At 37.0% G+C, this 22,941-nt stretch overlaps 1 long non-coding RNA gene across 1 annotated transcript in view; it reads right to left on the reverse strand.

Moving 5' to 3' along the window:
* Positions 1-342: 342 nt before the first annotated feature.
* The window catches only part of LOC111745407, a 27,755-nt gene continuing 5,156 nt past the window's right edge, over positions 343-22,941 (reverse strand). Inside the window, exon 2 of the long non-coding RNA XR_002782637.1 lies at positions 343-633. This is a non-coding gene — a long non-coding RNA (uncharacterized LOC111745407). The remainder of the gene's footprint in view (positions 634-22,941) is intronic.

The raw sequence follows: 22,941 nt of genomic DNA on the forward strand, positions 1-22,941 counted from the left end.
TAAAAAATTTACAAATCTTATTAGTATGTCCTTTACAACTTTTCAAAGTAGTTTTAAATAATTACTTATGCTATTTAAGTCTCATTTTATTAAAAAAAAAAACAAGCTTAACCTCAAAAGTATTACTTTCTCGTTACCACATCAAAGTCAAGGATAAGATTCCTAACAAATTAACTAGTACTTAAAACGTAAGATCACAATTACCTCCAAATTTTTAATAGCGAAATTTTTACATTAATAAAGCCTTTCAGATTAAGTAATTTCTGATACAAATGGAGAAATCTAATAATAGATTTATTAAAATCCAGTTTTGGGGCGGGGGAGTCTCATACCTGTTGTTCATCCTCCATGACGTTACTAGCAAATTCAAATACCAGGTCGTTCTGCTGGACAACAGCGGCCATAATAAAGCATTCCCCTTAGATCCACATGAGAAAAACTCCACCCAGGTTCAAGTATCAGGCAGCAGAAGCCAGTGACAATTTTGGGTAAAACACCCTCAGCTAAGTCTGTGAAGTTACTATATAACCAGGTTTTCGTTAGGGAAGGAACTTCGAATTTTCTTGGTTCACTGATATTCTATTCAAACGGAGGCAATTTTTCTGAAATTTTTCTTCTCTAGATCTTCTTGGCCTGAAAAACAAAAGCTTAAGTTAATTACAAAAAAAAAAGCAATCATACCCATTCAGACTATAACAATTGATACCAAGGGCAGTGCCTCCGAAGTATTTTTTTGTTCACGTTTTTAAACAAAATCAAGGTGACTAATGAACACGGGTTTTGTTTGTTTGTTTTGTTTTCTAAGTTAGAGACATGTTTTTCTTGAAGATTTCATTCCATCTAACATAAAATCACCTCTCATTACTGAAAATGAAGCCATTCTCCTCTCCACCCAGATACACTACTGTTAAAGTACCCAATATTTAAAAATATACATATATCCACCCAGCAATAACTAGGTTTATAATTGCAATAAAGAACATATAAACAATTTTCTTCCCACAAACCCACAAACATAGGAAATGCTACTCCATGAGTAATTTCAGAACGTGTATTTTTGTCTCAATAGAAACATTCAGACAGTCTCCCTGTTAGGGCTACTATATATAAGAATTTAAAATCGGTCTAATACATATAAAGTTTATTAAGTAATATTTTAAGAGCTTTCAAAAACAAGCAGAAATTAAAGCCTGCTTTCTGTTATTTAAAGAGGTTTCTGCTAAGCAGAATGCTTTACCATGTTGAGCCTGTCTTCAGTGGCTTCTGTTTTAATGCGCTGAAATGTATCCTTATCTCTAGCACAGGCTGCGAGCAACAGGAAGGAAACAGCACTTGACCACGTCATGGCAAATTAGAACATGCAAAGAACTGCACTTTACAATACTAGAAAAACAGAAGCGCAACTTAAGAGTGAGAAAAATTTTACAGTGGAGGAAGAAATGCTTACTTAAAAAGGACCTTCCAAAGATGCTTGTCTATTTAAAACAATACACACACGCACTCCTACTATTACTACTACTACTACTACTACTACTACTACTACTACTACTAAGAAAAGGAAAACTTTAATTTAAAAGTTTTTCTTAATTTTATTAATAATTGCATCATGTGGTTATGGCCATAATGTGAATGAAAAGACAGATATAAAAATAATCACATTATATAACATCTTGTTTTCTGAAACGGCATTTACAGCTTAATTTTAAAGAGACAAGTTCAGGAATAAAGTTGAGCTGGTAAATGAGTGTCCCAGAAAACTTAAATCCAATTATCACGTGCTAGCCAAGTCATATCCTTGGTTTCCTAATTTCAGTAAAGTCAATTCCCTATATATATATTCTGGACTCTAGGAGTCACAGTGGACTGATTCCTCTAACCGGAAATGAAAATAAAATAAGGCTTAATAATTCAATTCAAGTGATATTCACACTCACTAGATTCTAACCCAGCGGTTTCCTCCACTCGTCCACCCCGCCCCTTTTAATAATGAATTAACTCCAACATTAGGTATTTTTAGCGCATTCGAGTAGTTTTTGAGCAATGCACCATATCTAGAGGGGGGAAAAAGAGTGTTTTGATCTCAACTGATCACAGACAGACATATAAACATAAGACACACATGACCTTGGACAAACGTTATTTATAATCTTCTCCTAGCCCTATGCTTCTACACGAGGCCTGCCTTCCTACGGTCTTCCACACGAACTACACTATTTCTGGCCTCCCTTCTCGGCTTCTGTTATTCTCTTTCTAGGGTTACCTCTCCCATTTCTCAGCATCCATTCTCATCTTTTCCATTCTTACATGCTCAACTCAAATACCATTCCTCTTGCAAAGCCTCCCAACACTTCTGCCCTGACCTACATGGACCTTCAAAAACACAGCACGTATTGCCCATACCACGAAGTTAGCACTCGCTGTACGTTGTCTCCCATTTGAAAATGATGTCCCCCTAATTCAACTGAATTAATGTCTGGGTGCATATTACCTGCAAAGCAACGTGCCAGGCACCAAGATAACCTGAGCGAAACCTCTCTGGGTAAGGAATCATCGTGTGCTCACGGTAATAATAAAAAGAATTATATTAGTAACAGATATTGTTTTAAAAATCTATCATTAGATACTTCAGCTATTTCTACACATATTCTTTATAAAGAATGACTGTAGGGCTTTGGACAGTGAAGAACCCGTTATCCTAAACTTGAAAAACCACAATAAGAAAGTATAACCAGAATCGAGGGATGTCTCCTGATATAAAAGTTTCTCTCTAAAAGGTTGAATTTCAAAAAACGATTCCAAAATCCCTTTGTTCGCAAATACAAAGTGACACTGTACCAATGACCAATGTGAGCGCGTCCATGTCAAGTTTCACTTTCTTTTCTACTCGCCCTCACGAACCTTTTGTCACTAGCACCTCCCCACTGCGGTGCTTTAATCATCGTCTTTCTCAGCCTCAAAAACAAGGGCAAGCGATCCACATACCCCTTACGGTTCACACTCGCGACAAACGGCTATCAACCAAAACCGAAACGACTGCCCATTTTCACGAAGTCATTTGTCAGGACGGGAAGAGACACCTGTAGTCCGGTGGGTAGCTTTTGTTCATTTCTATACAGAAGTTTACAAACGGAAAATGTGTCGGTAAAGCAGCAGCTCTTGAATCATTTTATTGGCTTAATCAGGCCTCTGACCCTCTGTCTTCCTTCACTCTTTCCTTCTCTCATTCCTCCTCTTCTCTGAGTAGTTATATAACCTGTGGTACCAACGTGGTTCTTGAGAAATTTTCGGATTCTTGATCCAGAGGTATCATCTATACATATCAGAGGTCCTATTAAATAATGAAGCCCCTGCGCAGGAAATTTTTTTGCAGTAATAGATGAGAATGAACATCTAGATCAATGATTCATTTTTTCATGAGTAAATCGAGTCTCTGCCCCGGGTCTCACACTTTGAAAGCATCGCGGAGCTACACCTAGAATCCCCATCTCAGTCAGCACTCTCCACGACCCCAACATACAGCCTTGCCACAAATCGACCCAAATCTTTCAGGCTGCATGAGTCTGGAACAAAGATTTCTAAGTAAATACATACACTGACTGGGGACAAAACAAATCTCCATCCCCAGTTCAGCTCTTGAGCTCCAAGTTCGCTCACTGGGCTGTCGCGCAGGCAAGTCCACCTCGACGCCCCTCACAGTGTGTCTCAAACGGGTCCAAAACTGAAGTTATCACTTTATTCCTCAAAACTGCTCTAGTGTGGAAAAACATGGGTACTCAGACTGAGGAGGAACAAGGCCTCTAAAAAATAACAAGGAAAAAGGTAAGTGAAAACTGTCCTTTCAGCACAAAGACATAAAAACAGCTAACTTATCTGCACAGTTTTGAGAGATCATATAGTTGCGCAGCTACCAAATAATAAAAACTTCCTGACTCTCACGTCCTTCGACTGGGTCAGGAGCATTTTTTTTTTCCAGGACCATTTTCTTATTCTTCAAGGAGACATGCCAGAGGAACGTCTCAGCAAAAGGTTCCTACCTTCTTATCACCCAAATAAGCTTCAGATTTAAGGTAAAATAACAAAGCAAGAAAAACAAGAACACAGGCTCCGGAGTCAGACAACCTAGGTTTGAACAGAATCTTCTGCACTGTGACCTTGGACAAGTAACTTACTGTCAGTCTCCTCTCTTTGTAAAGCAGGTATGAGCCACGGTTTCCTCATTCTGAATGAACTGGGTATAATAAATAACACCAAAATCTAGAGTGGCTGTGGAGATGGGATACAAAATGCAGAATGCCTAGCACATAAATTTTACTCAATAAACGTGAGCTTCATTATAGTCTAAGTACAGTGCGAGAGACATGTAGCAGGTGCCTGCCAGGGAACTAATTATTCCTTACGTCTCATTTCCACACTCCCTGGGAGTCTCCTTTACCACAGCTATTTGCCAAACGTCAACAAAGAAAACCAGGGCCTACTAGCAACAAAAGTATAATTCTATTCCAAATTTGACGATTTGATAAACCCAGGTGCTTCAAGTTTAGGACCTCACCCTGTCTGGCAAGACTCTCTTGACACAGAGTTCCATTATGCGCCTGTTCCCAAGAAAAGAATTTACTGATTGCAAACCCAAAACCCTCAGCCATATTAGACTCATAGAATGGGTCTAATATGACCCATTCAAAGAGCTAATGTGTGTTTATTACAAAAGATTTCAGATATTATAAAAACATGATAGTCAAAATCAGTTTTTAATACTTCTCACCGTTGCTGTCTTAATCTCTGACCAAATACAAGTTTAAGTTGCCTTCAAAAGGGTTTTAGATACAGGGTCTAAAAACCCATTAATTCAAAACAATATTAAAAAAAAAAACCCATTACTACCCTTTGGAAGCTACTGGACCACCAACTCATTAAACACGATATGAAACTTGATAAATAAAAAGAACCAGTCAAACAAAAAAGCAACAGGGTTTTAGATAAGATACTTCTGGCCCAAAGAAGGTAAAATTCACCTGCTTCAAGCGATGGGGTGTTTGAGTGACTACCTTTCATTAGAATGACTACCGCTAATAAAGTATTCAGAGTGTGTGTGTGTGTGTGTGTGTGTGTGTGTGTGTGTGTGTGTGGACACACACATATTGCTGGGAGTAGCTAGAGAACTGGAATTCTGTAGTAATCCCAGATGCCAAGTACATGAACAGAAAGTATTTTTACATGAAGTGGTAACCTAATAAATGACCCTTCTCAACCTATAGACATACCTATCATAAGCAGGTCTATTTGGAAAAAAACATTACATTAGAAGAAATACAACAGAAATTTAAGAAAATAGAATAAGAAAAGTGGGAGAAAAGAGAAGCTATGTAAATTAGAAATAAGCAAGCGGTAACCCCATAAACTGTAATGACTGAAATTCTTGGATAATAGACCGTAGTTAGGCTTTTTTCATTTGTTTTCTAATATAGTAGAATAATTTATATTAGCTCCCAACAGAAATGAAAATAATACATCAGTGGTATTGAAATAGATTCTGCACAATCTTCCAAGGGCCTGGCCATCTTCAATCTAAAAGTACAGAATCACATGATTTTAGACTTAACGAGATCTAAGGATTACCTAGGACAATGAATTCCATGAACAGCTAAGGAATTCTGGCTAGAGGACTCTGACTTGTCCAAGGTCACACAGACAGTGGCAGTGGCAACAAGCACAAGAGAGGGGTGGGTTCCCAGCCCAATTCCCTACACACAGTAACAGATCTATCTATCTGTTACTATCTATCAACAGTAACAGATCTCTATCAACAGTAACAGATCTTCGTTAGTAGTTTTCCTTGGCAGAACGTCTGGGAAAATAAGAAATCTCTCACACAAATATCCTAGCAAAGGTCTCTACACTCTTTCGTGCAACCTCTTGACGCTTGTTAAATCATTTGCAAGCGTATTTTTACCTGGAAAACTGAAGCATAGGAGTTTGTAGATTTTTCTATTATTGCTTTAAGTCTTAAAATTGTACTATAATTATTCTTTCCCAAGCTCTGTTATATCATACCATCTTGCTTTACCTTCAGTCAGCCTAAAAAGTGAAAAGGAAACATTTTTTAAAATATTTTTTAATTTTTCAATTACAGTTGACATACAATATTATATTAGTTTCAGGTGTACAATATAGTAATTAGACATTTACACACCTTACACAGTGGTCACCCCGATAAATCTAGTACCCATCCGACACCATACATAGTTATTACAATATTATTGACTATATTCCTAATGCTGTACCTCACATCCCCTGACTATTCTGTACCTACCGATTTGTACTGCTTAATCCTCTCCCCCGTTCACCCACTCCCCAACTCCCCTCCCATCTGGCAACCATCAAAGCGTTCTCTGTGTCTACAAGTTAGTTTCTGTTTTGTTTTCTCACTTACTTTTTTGGATTCCATATGCAAGTGAAACCATATATTTGTCTTTCCTTGATTTATGTCACTAAGCCTAACACCCTCCAGGTCCATCCATGTTATTGCAGATGGCGAGGTTTCATTCTTTTTTATGGCTGAGTAATACTCCACTGTGTGTATGTATCACTGCTTTAGCCATTCAGTTAGGTTACTTCCATGTCTTGGCTATTGGAAATAATGCTGCAATGAACAGAGACCATATGTCTTTCGAATTAATGTTTGGGTTTCTTTGGATAAACACCCAGAAGTGGTACTGCTAAGTCATAAAGGGCACATTATTATCAAGCCTTTTTAGAAAGCTATCACAACTTAATAAATCATTAAAATAAAATGTTAGCAACATTTTTCTTGCTAGTTCTTTAACTACACAGTATTACTCTCACATTTAGAAATCTGTAAATATAGAAAAAAAGATAAACGCATCAAAATGTAATTACTGTTAAGTAACCAGATCTGAACTCCCCAAATAAAGGTAGTTAATCTCTCAGTTCCTACTGAATAAGGAAACAAAAAATGCATGAGTTGTAAAATAAATCTCGTGATACAGCCCTCTCTAGATCGCATATTCCGCACACAGAATAGAAGGGGAAGAAAATACGAGTCAATGCCACAGAACAAATCATTCCCCACTGTGCTCAGGGTTCTCGTAACTTAATTCAAAACGAAAATGTGTCTATACTCCAATCTCTAAACTTAAATTATGTCGAATATTCAAAAAATTTAAGAAAAAGTTTTGCAAGTTTTAAAATATGTTCTTGGAATCCATACAAGTACCATATACATCACCACCAAAGTCTTTTAAGTAGCTATCCTGCTTTAGGCGACTTTCCTTACAAGGCGGGGTGGGGGGGCGGGGCGGGCAGCAGTGAGGGGAAGTGAAGTATCTAGAACTTTTTCAAAAGTAGTTTTATTTTCGTGTGAATGAAGCACAAAATGATTTTTTTTTTTAATGGGAAGTCTCAGAGCCAGGCTTCTGGTGACATATGCAAAGCTGAAGCAGGCCTTGGCAACCTGAATAAGCTCACCTTAGCTTCAACCATGTTCAGCTTAAAAAAAAAAGAAAAACCTGCAAAGTCAATAGGATCCGGCCGATCCAGCCGTACAGGCTGACTGCTCTCCCTGCTTTCACCTTTCTGCTGACACCTAGGGAACAGGGTCCAGGACCCAGGAGAGGACGGGTGCACTCCTCACTCCCCAGACCAGACATTCCGGTTCCTGCACATTGTTCTCCGCCTTCCACCATTGGCCGCTGGGCCCTGCCTGGTGTCAGATTACACCCTGGCAGCATTTATAGCACCTTGCAAAACAGCAGAACAGATCACATACCTAGACCTGTCCATACCTGTGGCCTCAAGATTAACCCTTTATCTGAGCATATTCTGAAAACAGGAGAATTTAAAACCAAAGAGAAATCTCCAACGGTGATCAGATACTGCCTTAACTTTGGCCATAAAAAAGTTTTTCTTTCTTTCTCGAAAAGATTAAAAGTGATCATTACCAAATGTCATTAACTGGTGGGAGTTTTTTTCTAATGCAAATAACTGACAGAAGAACGTTCTTCTCTCCAGCACCCTAAATCTGAACTCTGACAAAAACACGCCTATCCAGGAAACACAAACATGCTAAAATGTGCTTATCAACAAAACCTGTTCCCCAGTTTAAAAATGTCCTTATAACAAACATGAATCTACTTGCAAGAAAATTCCGTTTCATTTCTGTGGTCCTTCAGTCCTCTCTTGAACACTTTCGTCTTCTTAGAAGACTTGCCTTAGCCAATGGTCCCCATCTGAGAACACAGCCGGTTCTCAGCAGTGACAGTGTTTCACTCTGGTCCCAAGTAAAGGGGAAAAGCTAGGGATGTGTTATTTGAAAGTCCTCCAGATTCTGCTCCATGACACACCTTCCCCCCACCTCCAAGTCCCACACTGCACAATACTTTTCTGTCATCCGAAGTTCCACTCTTACAAAGAGACACATTATCAGCGGAAAGCAAAATTTAAAGGCCATATAAATAGCTTAATGGCCATGGCTTGCATTATCAGGTGACAGCTGCTCCATATACATGTTCAATGGATGAGTCCCTACTAATCCTTTACTCCAGCTCCCCTCCAGCGGTTCTTCATCCTGCAGGAGGAGTAATTTACCAAAAATGAAAATAGGATCATCTAACTTCTCTACTTAAAACTAATCAGTGGCTTCCCCCACCGATAGGAAAAACTACAAATCCATTAACAAGGCTTAAGTGGCTCTTCATGATGCTGCAAAAGGCATGAAAAAAAATCATGGTCAGCAGATTTGTAAAACAGGATATCTGAACACCTGGACTGGAAGAGTAGATGAGAACCTTCCAAAGATCAAGCTTAAAAGGATAGACACCTCTGTCACAGTTTTACTACTCTTCACTCCCATCTCAAAAACAGGTATTCCAGCATTCCTGCATTTTGTAGTCCCTCCTGGCCCTGCGCCCACCCCCACTCCCCACTAGAACCCCGCAGAACTCCTCTTGCCCGGGTCCTGTCTGTGCCCACCGCCATGTTCAAAATCCGGACCTCTCCACGTATTCCTGGATGATCGCGATCTTTCATACGCAATCACAGAATCTCTTCCAAACCACAGTGGGACCAGACTTAAGGACATAAACTCCAGAGAAGCAAAACATTCTCATCTCTTCCCAAGTCACCAGGAAGTCTGATAGACTTTAAGGTTCCTCGTGCACAAAAATTCCTGCTCCCCATGTGTGAGAAGACCCCTAACGACCTACTATCTTCATAGTGTATCCCTTTTCTTCTTCTTCAAATTATAGAAAACTATTTTAAATAAGTTTTCAAACGATTTCTGATGCTTCGTCAAGATCCTCAACATGGAATTCTTCCTACAATCGTCCTCGTAACTATCTGGCAATCACCTAAGATTAATGGCACCAAAAAACTAGAAAACCCGCAAGGTGAGAGATGAAAAAAGAGCAGTAAAAAGCACGGACTTAGTATTGTAACAGATCTATTTAAAATATAGATATGTAATATTTACAAATTATACATATAATTTTATTGTTTCCTATTGTATAAATCTTAGACGCAAACTAAGCACTATTCATAAGTCATGTGAAGATTTATAATACAGAATAGTTAAAATTTTAGGCTTTCCATTTTTCATAATATAATATTCCAACCAATTTTTAAATCATTTGAATCTTCTTCACTTACTGTTAACGAGAAAGTGCCACAGCGACTCTCACAGGAAAGCTTTATTATGCTTATTTGACATATACCCAGAGCCAATCAAAAGATCCTACGGTATCCATTTTCAAAAGAAACTACGTTTCTACACTGATTGACTTCGTAGTAGAAAGCTGATATATAGTTACTGAACTTCCCCCCAAGCTCAGTACTATGGTAAAAACGAAGAGATAATAACACATGGCCTTGTTCCCAGGAAGCTTACAATCTAGTTCGGGAAACAAGACCGATAGAGACAATCGAAGACCAGAAGGTAGTATTTAATTAAATGCTAATAGAGTTGGTCAGTCTTGAAGCATTTCAGAAGAAGGGGTGGCCACACAAGTCAAGGAAACACTTCACAGACAACGAAAGGCCTCGATTCATCCTTAAAGGAGGGTAGGATAAGAGACATAGGAAACGGAAGAGATACTGACGGGAGGGGGGCGGGGGGAGGGAGGGAGGGAGGGAATGCGAAGACGAACAAAATCACAGAGAATCAAAACCAACCAATGTCACTTTGGAGACAGTAAACAGAGTTGACAATGGGAAATAACAGAAAATGGGGTTAAGTAAGTCAAGCTCAACCAGATTATGGAGAGCCTCAAAAGGCAGGCAGTGGGATGTAGGCTTTATCTGGGAAGAACTGAAAAGTTCTTCGAGGTTTTCACATCGGGGTGCAACAACAGAGTGCGGCACTTCTGGTTACGAAGCCCGGTGCAAGTCACACATGGGGGATCTGGTAACGACCATCCAGAAATGATGAGGACAGCTTAAACAAACATTCCATAGCTTGACCGCTACTCTGAGTGTCCAGCCGCCAGTGTGTACACTGCCCTCCTTAAATTCTTCATTAATTACTTGTATTAGAGACTCTCAACAATGGTTTTTAAACTGCCCAGGGTGTGGCGAAATTATTTAAAACAAACAAAAATCACTTAACTGATTTACTTCAAGTTTTTGTTCTTTGTCTAAGGACTGGAAGAGAGGAGATACAGGAAAATAAGATTTTCAAAAAGATATGACTCATTACCACATAATCTTTCTCACAAGTTATTCAACTAAATATCAAAACTGCCTACATCCATCTGGATACTAGTGAAACTTTGAAATGTGAACTAGTTGCATTCATAGATAACTGTATCTTGTCATTTAATATTAAATATTTTGAATAGATAATGATTTAGTATCCATGACAGATCAAGTGTTTTGACCATTTAACAGAGAATGCCATCACCAACATTCAAGGAATCTTTCCTTTCTTCCAGGGTGACATTTAGAAGAGAGATGAAAACATCTATCTACTTGAATGATTAAGGCTGCATTAAACCTGGCTTTTTATTAGAAGTATTTTCTGCTTTATGGCTCTTGCATTACTCTTGGAAAATTTAAGAATTCAAAGTTGCCTTAGTCTATGTAACAGGCACTTATTAGATTTAAAAAATAGTTATATTTTAGTATAAAGACACATCTAGTAGTACAATAGCATGTTATCATTTGTTAGTAATACCTAATGTTTAATAAGTGCTTTACAATTTACAAAGCAAAATATATATATACTACTCTTCTTAATTCTTAAGCTTTTCTAACAGTGGTGTTTTTGCATAGATACAAAAAACCATGACACTTATCCTCAAGAAGCTTAAGAAAGAGACGATAACAAATTAGAAACTAAATATGTAGAAGAAAGTAATAGCTACTACCATTTATGTGTGCCAGACCCTATACTAAGAACTTTTTTATATCTGCCATTTAATCTTCGATAATATCCACCCCACTTTATATACATGAGGATACAAGGATGGAGAGAGCCAACCGAATAAGGGCAGGGACTTTGTCATGGTCACCATTATACTCCCATATCCTACACAAATGGTCCATGATAAATATTAGCCTAAGGAATGCTTGAGGTGTTCACAGAGAGTTTGGGCACGTGTCTGACTGACTTCAGCTCATGGTCATTCATCTAGTCATCCATTCAACAAATATCTACTCAGTATCTACGACATGCCTGACTGTTATAAGAGCCAGGGATACAGCAGTGAACAAAATGGACCAAATTTTCTGCTTTCGTGTGACTTCTGGTATAATGATCCTCATCGGAAACTTACAGTCCCCTCTCAAAATATCCTGCATTAAAAATGTGGGTGTGTCAGGCAAAAGATGCTGTTATTTCACAGCCTATGAATAGAAACTTCTGCCAGTCTCCCCTCCCATGTCCATCTCCCACAATCTGCCAATACCCAGCACTGGGACACAGAAAAGTGACCTCTCTTACTCTAAGCAGAGAGTAAAAGTGGTGAGAGAAGCATTTTATCTTTCAGACAATCTGTAAGTACAGGAGAGGGAAAGGGGAAGATCTGGGAGGAAACTAGAAAAAACTAAATCCAGAGGCAGACTTCTCTCGGGCAAAGCTGATTAATCTAGAGGTAACCTCCATGTCCCCATTTCACCTTAATTTTTAACTCGACTTTCTGAAATTTAACAACAATAAAATTTATTGGGACCCAATTTTTTTTTTTTAAAGCATCCCTTTTACAAATATAACTACTTAAAGGAAGAAGAGAAAATTCTCCCAGTACACTAGATGGCTTTCAGAAATCTCATCAGTACCATTTTTATACTTGTATTTATTTAACAAGCAGTCACTAGGGACCAGACAATGGCAGGTAAGGGAGAAGGACAGGAGAGAGACGAGTGACTGGGACACAGTCTTTCCCTATGGCAATCACAGTCTATCAGCTGAGACAATAATTACAATATTATCGTGCTAATCACAATAATATACAAGATATAGCATTAGTGGATACAAAGCTTATTCTCTCACGTTATTCAGTACTTATTTACTATGTCCCATTTTTTAAGATTATAAGCTACTTGAGAGCACAAGATATAATGTTTCCTATATGTTCATTATTAACTAACGTAATTTAGAAGAATATTAAGAGTATATTCTGTTGAAAGTCAAATGAGGCCACATGACCAAAGTACATTCACTTTTGTTAATAAGAAATATTTACTTATGAAATTCTTGATTAAAATGGTAAAAGGTTAGTGTTTTCATATGTCTGTTTTAGCACTTTATATTCCGTGATGTAAAATTTCCAGAACCAACTGTGGTAGGCTAGGCTTCACTGACCACCCTTCTCAGCAACACATACACATGTATTTTCTGATTCAGACACAGAAATACACCAATACCCCCAACAAATGGCACAAAAACGGGAAGCCCCAGATGTAAAAGGGCATTCCACAACCCTATGAACTGTTTTTCACATGTCTAGACTAAATCAGGTTTTAATAAACAGAAGAACTACTTAGTTGGTTCGTTTGAAACTCCTTAAAAATGAAATTCATGTAGTTTTTTTTCCTTCAATCTTTAAAACGCAGATTTGAATCCTTAGTTTTATTTTTTATTTGATACTTTAAATTTCATTTTTAAAAATGAGATAGTAACCTCTATCGGTTTTCAGCTAGAACACTGTTACTACATGGACTTTTTAAACACATATCTGGAGCAGGCAGGTCTAAACTAAAGTCCTACTTGCAACAACTGTTGCTGTTGATAATAAGACTGCAATTTATGAGCCAAAACCCACTGAGGTACGTAAGACTTAGAGACAAGAACAGAGAATAATATAAGCTGAGGCAAGAAGCGGCAAAGGGAATCCATCGCTCCTGCCACTCAGTGGAGAAATCAGAACTACGATGAAGATGCAGACATCTTCTCCAGATTACTCTAAAATCAAAAGTAAAAGATTTCTGATACTCAGCAGTCTAAGATAATTAAGATAACTAAGATATTCTCGGCTACTTTTTTTAATGAGCCAATATATAATCACCACTTTTAACTAGCATGGAAACACTAATAATTTCACTAAGAGACTCGATTTCTATAAACAGCAAAAACAAACCGGGAGAGGGCAGAAGCAAGAGAAGCAACCTTATAATGGAATTATTTCTTACAAATAAACCATAAAGGAATACTGTAGAAAAGAAAGCCACATTATCATTCTTCAATCGGCTTATTGACTTTAGAATGAAGAAAAGAAATGCTGGCATGTATTTATTCGTCCAGCAAGTATTTGTAAAATCTACTGCATGCTAGGTACCGGGTATACAAAAATAAAGTAGTTCACTGTCTAAAGAAAGAAAAAAAAGATGTAAACAAATAACTATAGAAGAATGTAAATAAATAAGCCAAACACCAAATGATGAGGGAATAGACAAAAAGAAACGCCTGTGAGAACTTGAGAAAACTTCTCAAGAAGTGACATGCGGGCCATTTCTTTAGGGTTAAGTAGCATCCATTCTTTCACAAAGCAGAGAGAATGTGAGGGGCAGAGGTGGGAGAGAACATTCCCGGATGGAGGAGCAAGGGTGAACTCAAAAGCTTAAATCGCTGAATAGGCAAAGTAGCAATGTAATGAAAACAAACTTTCCTGAAAGGGCATCAGAAAACATGTGTTTAAATCCTAGTTCTGCCATTTACTAACTACATTTTCTTGGATAAGTCAACCTCGACGACTTCATCATCTTAAAGCTGTACCATAAAATGCTTTAGAAGTATTAAAGAATACTGATACGCCAAAATACAAAAATTAATGCTTAGAATACTAAAATTTTGAGATCAAAATATTAGCTTATCGTTTCAGATTGAATATACCATGTATACAAACAGCCAATCTTTTATGGCCTATAAAAATTTTCATAAAAGTAAACACATTTTGAATTAGTTAAAAGTGATATTTTCTATATAAGCGTAATCTATACAACCCACAGAATACAAAACAAGCCGATAACGTAGCCAGAATCAACAAGTGACAAGTTTAATGAAACAAGCTTTCTACTTAACTGGGCTCCCGAATGAGAAATTGAAGCAGCAATTGTACATCTGTGTCTCTGTTCCTCTCATCGTGGTTTAACTGACAGGAAGCAGAGAACGAGATATGGCACACAAACGCCAAGTACTTCCTGCCTTCTCCGCTACATCTTTAGGTCTTGTTTTATAAATAGTCCAGTAGTTTATGCGAAAATATATCAAAATATTGTATCAGAAATATGACATATAAATGGTGAAGAATGTTTATGAAAACAGCAAATAAAAAGGTATTTTGAGGCTGGATCTAAGTTCATTGGCACACGACTCATTTATTAGTGTTTAATGAAGAAGTGTTCTGAGTAGTAAATACCTTACGAATTAAGACCTGAAAACCACAATGACTGAACAAAACAATCAAATGTCTCAACAATAGAATAAACCCTCACACTATTTACTCAACTGGTTAGATAAGTAACACCTGACCACCTAGATCCCAACCAAACTATCACTAATCCATTGCCTGCCTCCCTATATGTCCAAAACTTGGTTCACTTTATTTACTCATTTATGTTCGACTATCAACTATATACAAGCCAAATAAAATTCTATTCTCAAAAGGTGACTAGGTCTGGGGATGAAATGTATAGCATGATAACTACAGTCAATAATATGGTGGTGAATATTTAAAAGTTGCTAAAGTAAATCTTAAAAGTTCTCATCACAAGGAAAATAATATTTTTCTAGCTTTGTATGGTGACAGATGGTAAGCAGACCTATTGTGATGATCGTTTCCCAGTGTACGCAAATATCGGATCATTAGGTTGTACATTTGAAACTAACATGTCATGTCAATTATACCTCAATAAAAAAATTTTTAAAATTTTTGACTTTTTTAACTAAAATTTTTTTAAAAGATGAATTCTTACTGCTTTAATTACAACTCAGACAGAGGTGCTCCCTTTTCCATGCCTGGCTGCCTCCCAAACTAATAATTCTTAAGAATCACTACAATCCATCACTCATATGCCTCGTATTCTATAAAAACGCAGGAACAATGCAACCACATGCTCCATTCATACTGGTCAATTCTTACCTAAGCTACAAGCTCCCAAACTAAATTTCACCAGGCTTCAGGGCTTTTCCTTCAAAGTCGATGTCCGAAATGATTCGATGTTTTACTGCACATAAGCCTATCCTGAGCTTCCTGTGGCCTCTTTTCTAAAAAGAACTCAATATACACCTAATAATCAGCATTAAGCATGGCTCCTGAAGTAAGTAACACTTCTCAAGTGAGTAGCTTGGAAAACAATTTTATTTTTACCCGGTATTTTTCAGTGGAAGGATACAGTTCATTCTTTCCAAAAGTGTGAGAGTTATCATTACCAGTGCCTTCCTAGTGTATCATGAGTATACATCTGCTCTTTTAAATGTTATTACCTTAACTGTCCCCAATATCTAGGAAGAAGTTGTTCCCTAAACTGAGGAAAGTACCCATTCTCCTTACTCGTTAGGTCCCTTTCCACAGCCTCTGGCTCTGATGTTTGGCCCAATGGCCCTAAAGGGCGGAAGTCTCAGAAGGCGGCAGAGAACCCTGCATCCACCACCTAAGCAACAATCGGCGTGCTAACAGGGGTGTGCTACTGTTATCCTACCCAGGGCAGATGAGTGTCACACCTTCCCTTCAGCTTACTCCCAAGACCATCCCGCTGTAGAGCAGACTCTAATAATATGCAAATTTGTCTCTGATCCACAGATGGACAAAGGATCGAATACAACGTCCATCATAGAAAGTTCACATCTTAGAACATTTTGAATGAGCGACACGACAAATCTTGTTTCTAAATTATTTCAAACTAAAACACACGTAACATTAATTCCAATTAATTTTTCTACTTGAAATCGAAAATCTTCACATTATTTTATTATACACCCTCTAGAACTTAGTGCTTAGAAAAATATTACTAAAGACAAGTCATGATGATTAGGCTTCCATTATAAACAGAAAGATAGCTAAGCTACACAAGGCAGCCTATATCATCAATGGTGCCTCTCACAATAAATGTTCTGACTTTCAGCGGAACATAGAAAAAGTTCACCTTAGAGACGCCATGTATGGAGATTTTTAACAAGAAGCCTGGGGGCCTAACACCAACCATCTCTAACGTGCCTAAAAGGTGCAGGTCTACCACCACCACTGGCACAGTGAAGGTGGTATGTTCTAATCTGCCATAAGAAATGTTGGTTTTAGAAATTCGCTTCTTCAATTCACCCTGAAGCTGTAAATAATATACAGCAACTCAAACTTCTCTCAATTAAGAACACGATAGGAAAATGTAAATCGGAAAAGGCCTACTGAGGAATTGAATCTACAGGAAGAAATTAATTTGAAGGCTTTTACTATAAAGCATATAAAAATGGTTGGAACCACCGCCAATTCCTATTACTATGAAAATTAAACTCAAAGTTACTGTACAGAAATCTCTTAAACTGGAATAGAAGCCAGTAACTGCCTTCTTCCACCTTTTAATTTCCCTTTCCTGAATCACAAAGTCACCACCTAAATGGAAATAGTGAGGCTCAGAATCAACACTTTCACTTTCTTTGAGAAATGTTGATTTCCTCATTAGACAGGCACTAACAATAGAAAACTACTGTATGATAGCTTGTATTTAACATAAACTTTAATAAAATTATATTTCTATCACATAATTAAATGAATGTATCCTCTTGAACTGGCCCCTACTTTTGGACATTTGGATTATTTCCAATGTGGGACTATTACAGTGATTCTCAAAATGTAATCCTCAGACCCACAGTGGATCCCAAAACCCTTTCAGGGAATTCGTGAGGTCAAAACTATTTTCATAGCCATACATGGTATTTCTTGCCTTTTTTCACCATGTTGCCATTTCCACCGATGGTAGGTAGGAAAGCAAAGGTTTGTGCCTCTGCATGAATCTAGGCTGTGTCACCGAACCGTGGTCATTGCATTCTTGACCCCTAGGCACGCACGTTTTTAGACAGGCAGTTTCACTTTTCCCTTCTTAAATCTCAACCATTAAATATATCTTGTAAGTATTGTGAGTGATAAAATGGAAAGCATGCATCAAGTACTTCTGTCGAATACTAAGATAGAATGGTTACCTTGATGAAAAGCACTAATGCTATTGTCTGAGTTGTGAGCTAAACTAGCTGCTTTTTCCATGGAACGCCAGTTTTACTTACTCAGAATTAAATATATTTGGCAGACATTTTCTCAAACAAAAAAAAAAACAAAAAACAAAAACAAACAAACAAAAAAAAACAAAAACAAAAACAAAGTGAGCCCATCATTTCAAGCAAAACAACAGTACTTGTCGTCAATGATAAAATGTGAGGTTTCGGCTGAAAATCAGAATTTTGGAAAACTTGTGTCCACTACTTTGAGTTTGTTAGCTTTCCAACACTTCAAAGACTTCTGATAAGATTATTAAAATGATTTTTAAAAATATGTCAACATTTGGAATACTCAAAGACCAATGAATGATGTTACAAAATCTTGCTTAGGTAAAAGATTAATTCATTCAAAGTACGATGGACAGACAAATGGATTTTAATGTTACAGAGGACAAAAGCTCATTGAGAGGGTTTAGAAACTAGCATTTGGTGAGTTTTGGTGCAGAATCAAAGAAGAAATCCACGATTATCTGAAGTGGCTTTTAAAATACATTTCCCTTTCCAAGCAGACATCTGTGTGAGGCCAGATTTTCATTAAATTCTTCAACCAAAGCAATGTATTAAAACAAATTTCATGCAGAAGCAGATATGAGAGTCTAGCTGTCCTCTCAACCCGAAAAGGATTTGCACTCCACTCAGTATAGTTTGTTTTGGAAAACACAGTTGTCTTTTATAAAAAGCAATTCTGTTAACATGTAAAACATTTCTCTTTTAATAAATTAATGTATTAATATTTTTAATTGTTTTAATTTTTAATGTTGATAAATATTGATAGATGTAACTCCTATGAACAAAAGCTCTTTGGGATCCCCAATAATTTTTAAGAGTATAAGGAAAATACAACGTTTGAGAAGATTTAAAAGTATAAAGTTTGAGAACTGCTACACTATTACAAGTGGCTCGAAGATTCTGACAGTTAAATCTTTGTTCCCATCCTTAAATATTCTTTAGGACAGAGTCCTGGAACTGGAATTATTATATCAAAAGTAATGTATATTTTCACAGCATCTGATATAGGCCAACTGCACTTCAGAAATTTTTTTCAGTCTATACTGTTATCGAATAGAATGCATGCATGCACATTCAATGGCATTCTCATCAACCACAATATATAACTTCTGTTAATATGATGGGCGAAAAAATATTTCATATAATTTGTATTCTTTTATTAGCAACTTAAGTATTTTAATACTAAATACAAATTAAACACAGCTACAAATATAATCACATCAATTATATGTTAATATAATCACTACATAAATACAAATATAGTAACTTAATATTCTCCCCAATTTCAGTGAATTTTGCTATTCTTTGTGGAAGGAACTTGAGAGGAAAGGGTACAAATAAATAAATGGTAAAGGTCATCATCTATGATTTTCTTCTTTGGAAAAAACCTTCAAATTCATGTTTTTATTCTAATTGCTCTGGTGATTTTTTTAAAACTTCATTTAATTAATGTAAAATTCCGCTTTATTATCAAAATGAAAAAGGACTAAACTAAATGCTAAAAGTACCAATAATCTATTAAAGTGTCCAATTTGGACAAATTTCTTAACCAGTTTCCTAAATAAAATTTAAGGATGGGAAAAAAGACATCTCTAAGAATGATATTTGAACTAGCTGCAACAGTTCAGCATTCTTTTGGTGTCAGAATCCCTATACACCCTTAAAAATTTAGGGCCACAAAGAGCTTTTGTTTCTATGGGTCATATTTATCAATATACAAGTGCATTACAAGTATAGGCTATTATTATTTATTAAATGCCCATTAAAGGGGTCCTTTCCCAGAATAGTGTATTGAAAAGAAAACTCTCTGGGATACATTTTTTTCCCTTGGTAAAATAAAGCTGTTAAAAGTATAAGTTCTAGTATTTGTTCCTCATCTCAGTAGATCACATAGAGCACCTTCAAGACCACTAATCCAATCTATCTGTAATTTTCTCTAAGCTTTATGTACATTATGATAGATTTTTAAATGGAGGTGAATTCTACAGAATACGTATATAATTTATGAGTAAAGTTTCTATGTTTTGTTCACTGCTATATTCCCCAACATTAAGAATAATGCCTAGCAGACAACAAATAATTGTTAAATGTATCAATAAGTTACATAGGATGAAAGGAAAATAATTTAAAAATTCAGGAGACCCCTGAACTCTATGACTTACACAGGAACCCTTTCAACTACAATACCTATGACTTCTACTTCAATTTGCTCTTCTTTGTCCCTGCCACTACCTGTACATACGCTGAGGGAAATATCTCGGGAATGATAGCCAAGAGATGATTACGAAAGCAAAAACCTGGATTAAGATCCACGTTTTCACTTCTTACAGCAGTTTTCTCATTTACATTATTAAATTTTAGAAGACTTACATAAAGATTCCATTTCAAGTTTTGTAAACATGAATAGACACAATGTATTGTTTTTATGTACATAATTGGGACTACATTGTGTCTATTCTACTTTTAAAATTTTTTATTCAAAATGTTTGAAATAACTGAACTCTAGTTAATAAATGACACTAAACTGTTTAGTGGTCAAATATATTGACATCTGCAAATTACTCTGGAATGCATCAACTGCCCATCGTCTTGGAGTTCTGGAGGACTTTACCACCCCAACTGCCCCGCGCCCCACCCCGGAGCGATACACCACAATAAGATGCCGAATGCATAAGGAGGCATCAGTGGCAAGCATCCATTCAAAGGGAAGATAATGAAGAACTCTACATTACACTAAACTACCCATTTTCTCCATACTCTTCGTAAAGTCTTCACACACCTCGATGTGACGCTGTTACTCCTGCACATATGTTCCAGGAACCACGTGCAGGAATGTTCCCAAACTGGAAATAATCTAATGTCATCAACAAGAGACAATAAATACATTCTGATATAGACAGACAATGGAACACAAGGCTGCGATTAAAATTAAAATACATTTCGCAGAGTTGAATGAAAGAAGCCAAGTTACTACAGGATATATATGGTGTGATTCCACTTACATAAAGTTCGACAGGGTAAAACTATAAAGAAAAGTTATCACAAAAGCTAGGACTATAGTTATTTTTAAAGAGAAACACATAAAAGCAGGAGTGGTCATGCTCTATTTCTTAACCTAGGGTGCTGTGACATGGGTAAACACTTTATAATTATATTTAAACCACATGTTTTATGCGTTCTCCTAATGCCTACTTCAGTTTTTTTTAAAAGAGCATAATAAATTATCCCATTACAATACTAAGCTTCCATTCAGCATTTTGATATAAAAAGTAAGATGTACATAAATGAACAGTTACTGAATCAATACCTCATTTTTAGAGCTTTATTATAAAATTTTTTAGTTTCACCGTTTATAGGACTGTTTACTAAAACAAAAAATAACCAAATTTAATTTAGGTTTTTAAAATTATTTTAAAATTTTTAAAATTACACGAAGCTGTACGATCACTACATGACTGAGTTTCCAACCCATAGATAACGAACTTTACACTTTACATCATATAAAGTCATACTGGTTCCTGCTACCTTGAAGAACTTCTCATGTATAGGGTAGAAGACAGGTAAGGATACATCCAAGAAAACACAAATTTTTAAAAGCAAAAAGGCTTTATAAGAAGTGGTTGCCTCTGGGCAGCGGGACTGAGAATGGGAACGGGCAGGCGCGGGAGGCTGCTTTTCCTTCTAGGCTCTTCTATCCTGATAGAGCTTTTAAACGACGTACATATATCGCTTTGATAACTTGTTAACGAAAAAATGTTTCATCTTCATACCAACTCTAGAAGGCACCGGTATTGCTTACAGTTGCTTTTTTTCACGCTGGCCATCAATCTCAGCCCAGGAGTCATGGCGATGAGAAGGAGCTGATAAAGCACCACTCAGCAACGAAAGGGCGAATGGGAGAAGAGTTCTGCATTCCTACCGGGGAAGGGAATGAAGTGGAAAGTGTAGGAAGAGTTTCCTGAAGACGAGGAAGGCGTTAGTTCCGGAATCTATAACTGGAAGAGAGGGAATCAGAACGTTTCTGCCCAGAAATGTGTACAACCAAAGCTCAGCTGAACGATCTCGCCCTCTCTGCCAACAAAGCAAATAGCATGAATTACTTTTTCATGAAAGGTAGAATGCCTAGACATTTGTAGTATAGATCAACAGTCACTTTTACTATTGTATATGGACCATCAGACAAGATACAAAGACAGAGGTGACACAAGAAACTTCCTCTTTAATCAGTTTTTCACACTAAGGGGAGAAAAAGATTGCTCCAATAGCTGAAAACTGCTCTACTCATTTGCGTTGACTCAGTGACATCACTAATTTAATTTCTAGCATCTATATGAAGCAGCTCAAACAAAGAAGCAAAATACTCTGGAGGAAATACAACCGATGGAAGCAATAATTATTTTCAGACCATTCAACAGATGGGACTCATCTTCACATCCCTACAAGAGTCTGTGAACACCTACGTCCCATTAGACGAGATGTTAACGTAAGGCAAAGCAAATACGCAATCAGCGACGTAGTGAAACGTCCAAAGAAACCTCAAATATCATATCTAAGCATCGCATGGAAAAAAATTACTCCCTGCCCCCCAGACTCAGACAATTACAAATAATGATAGTGTATTTCCCAGGAGAGCTTTTCAAAAACTATAAATGCTACCTTAAATCAGGAAGGGAATATTTTTTTCCTAGAACCTCAAAGATAAGGGAACGGAGTGAGGCACCATAAAACACCAAAGAGAACTAAAAAAAACTAACATTGGGAGAATGACGGTTCAATGAGAGATAAAGAACAGGCCAATTACATTGGGGAAACAAAAATAATTAGTTTAATTACATTAATTACAGATTGTAGTCGACATAGCAGTGGTTTGAGAAGTGGGAGGGGGAAATGGAGAATCAGAGACGGGGAAAGAGGGAGAGCCACAGAGCTGAAAGGCACAGCACGCTGAAAATGGAGGCGAGAAAGGGGTAACTGGGGCAGAGAAGGGAGGAGAAGTGAGTTCCCTGCTGACGCTAAACTACTGCAGCCACTTCCTCGTTTACTAGGGGCTGTGGGCTTCGAAATGCCATTGCTGCTTCAAAACCCAAACATGAAAATGCTAAATAACTGATTAATCACTCTTCCGAAACCTGTAAACCCTTCTTCTTAAAGTGTGGCCTGTAAGTGACTACATCACAATTGTCTAAGCTAGGGTACTCGTTAAAAATGAAGATGGATAA

The sequence above is a fragment of the Pteropus vampyrus genome, unplaced genomic scaffold (genome assembly GCF_000151845.1).
Source record: "Pteropus vampyrus isolate Shadow unplaced genomic scaffold, Pvam_2.0 Scaffold154, whole genome shotgun sequence".
NCBI lineage: Eukaryota > Metazoa > Chordata > Mammalia > Chiroptera > Pteropodidae > Pteropus > Pteropus vampyrus.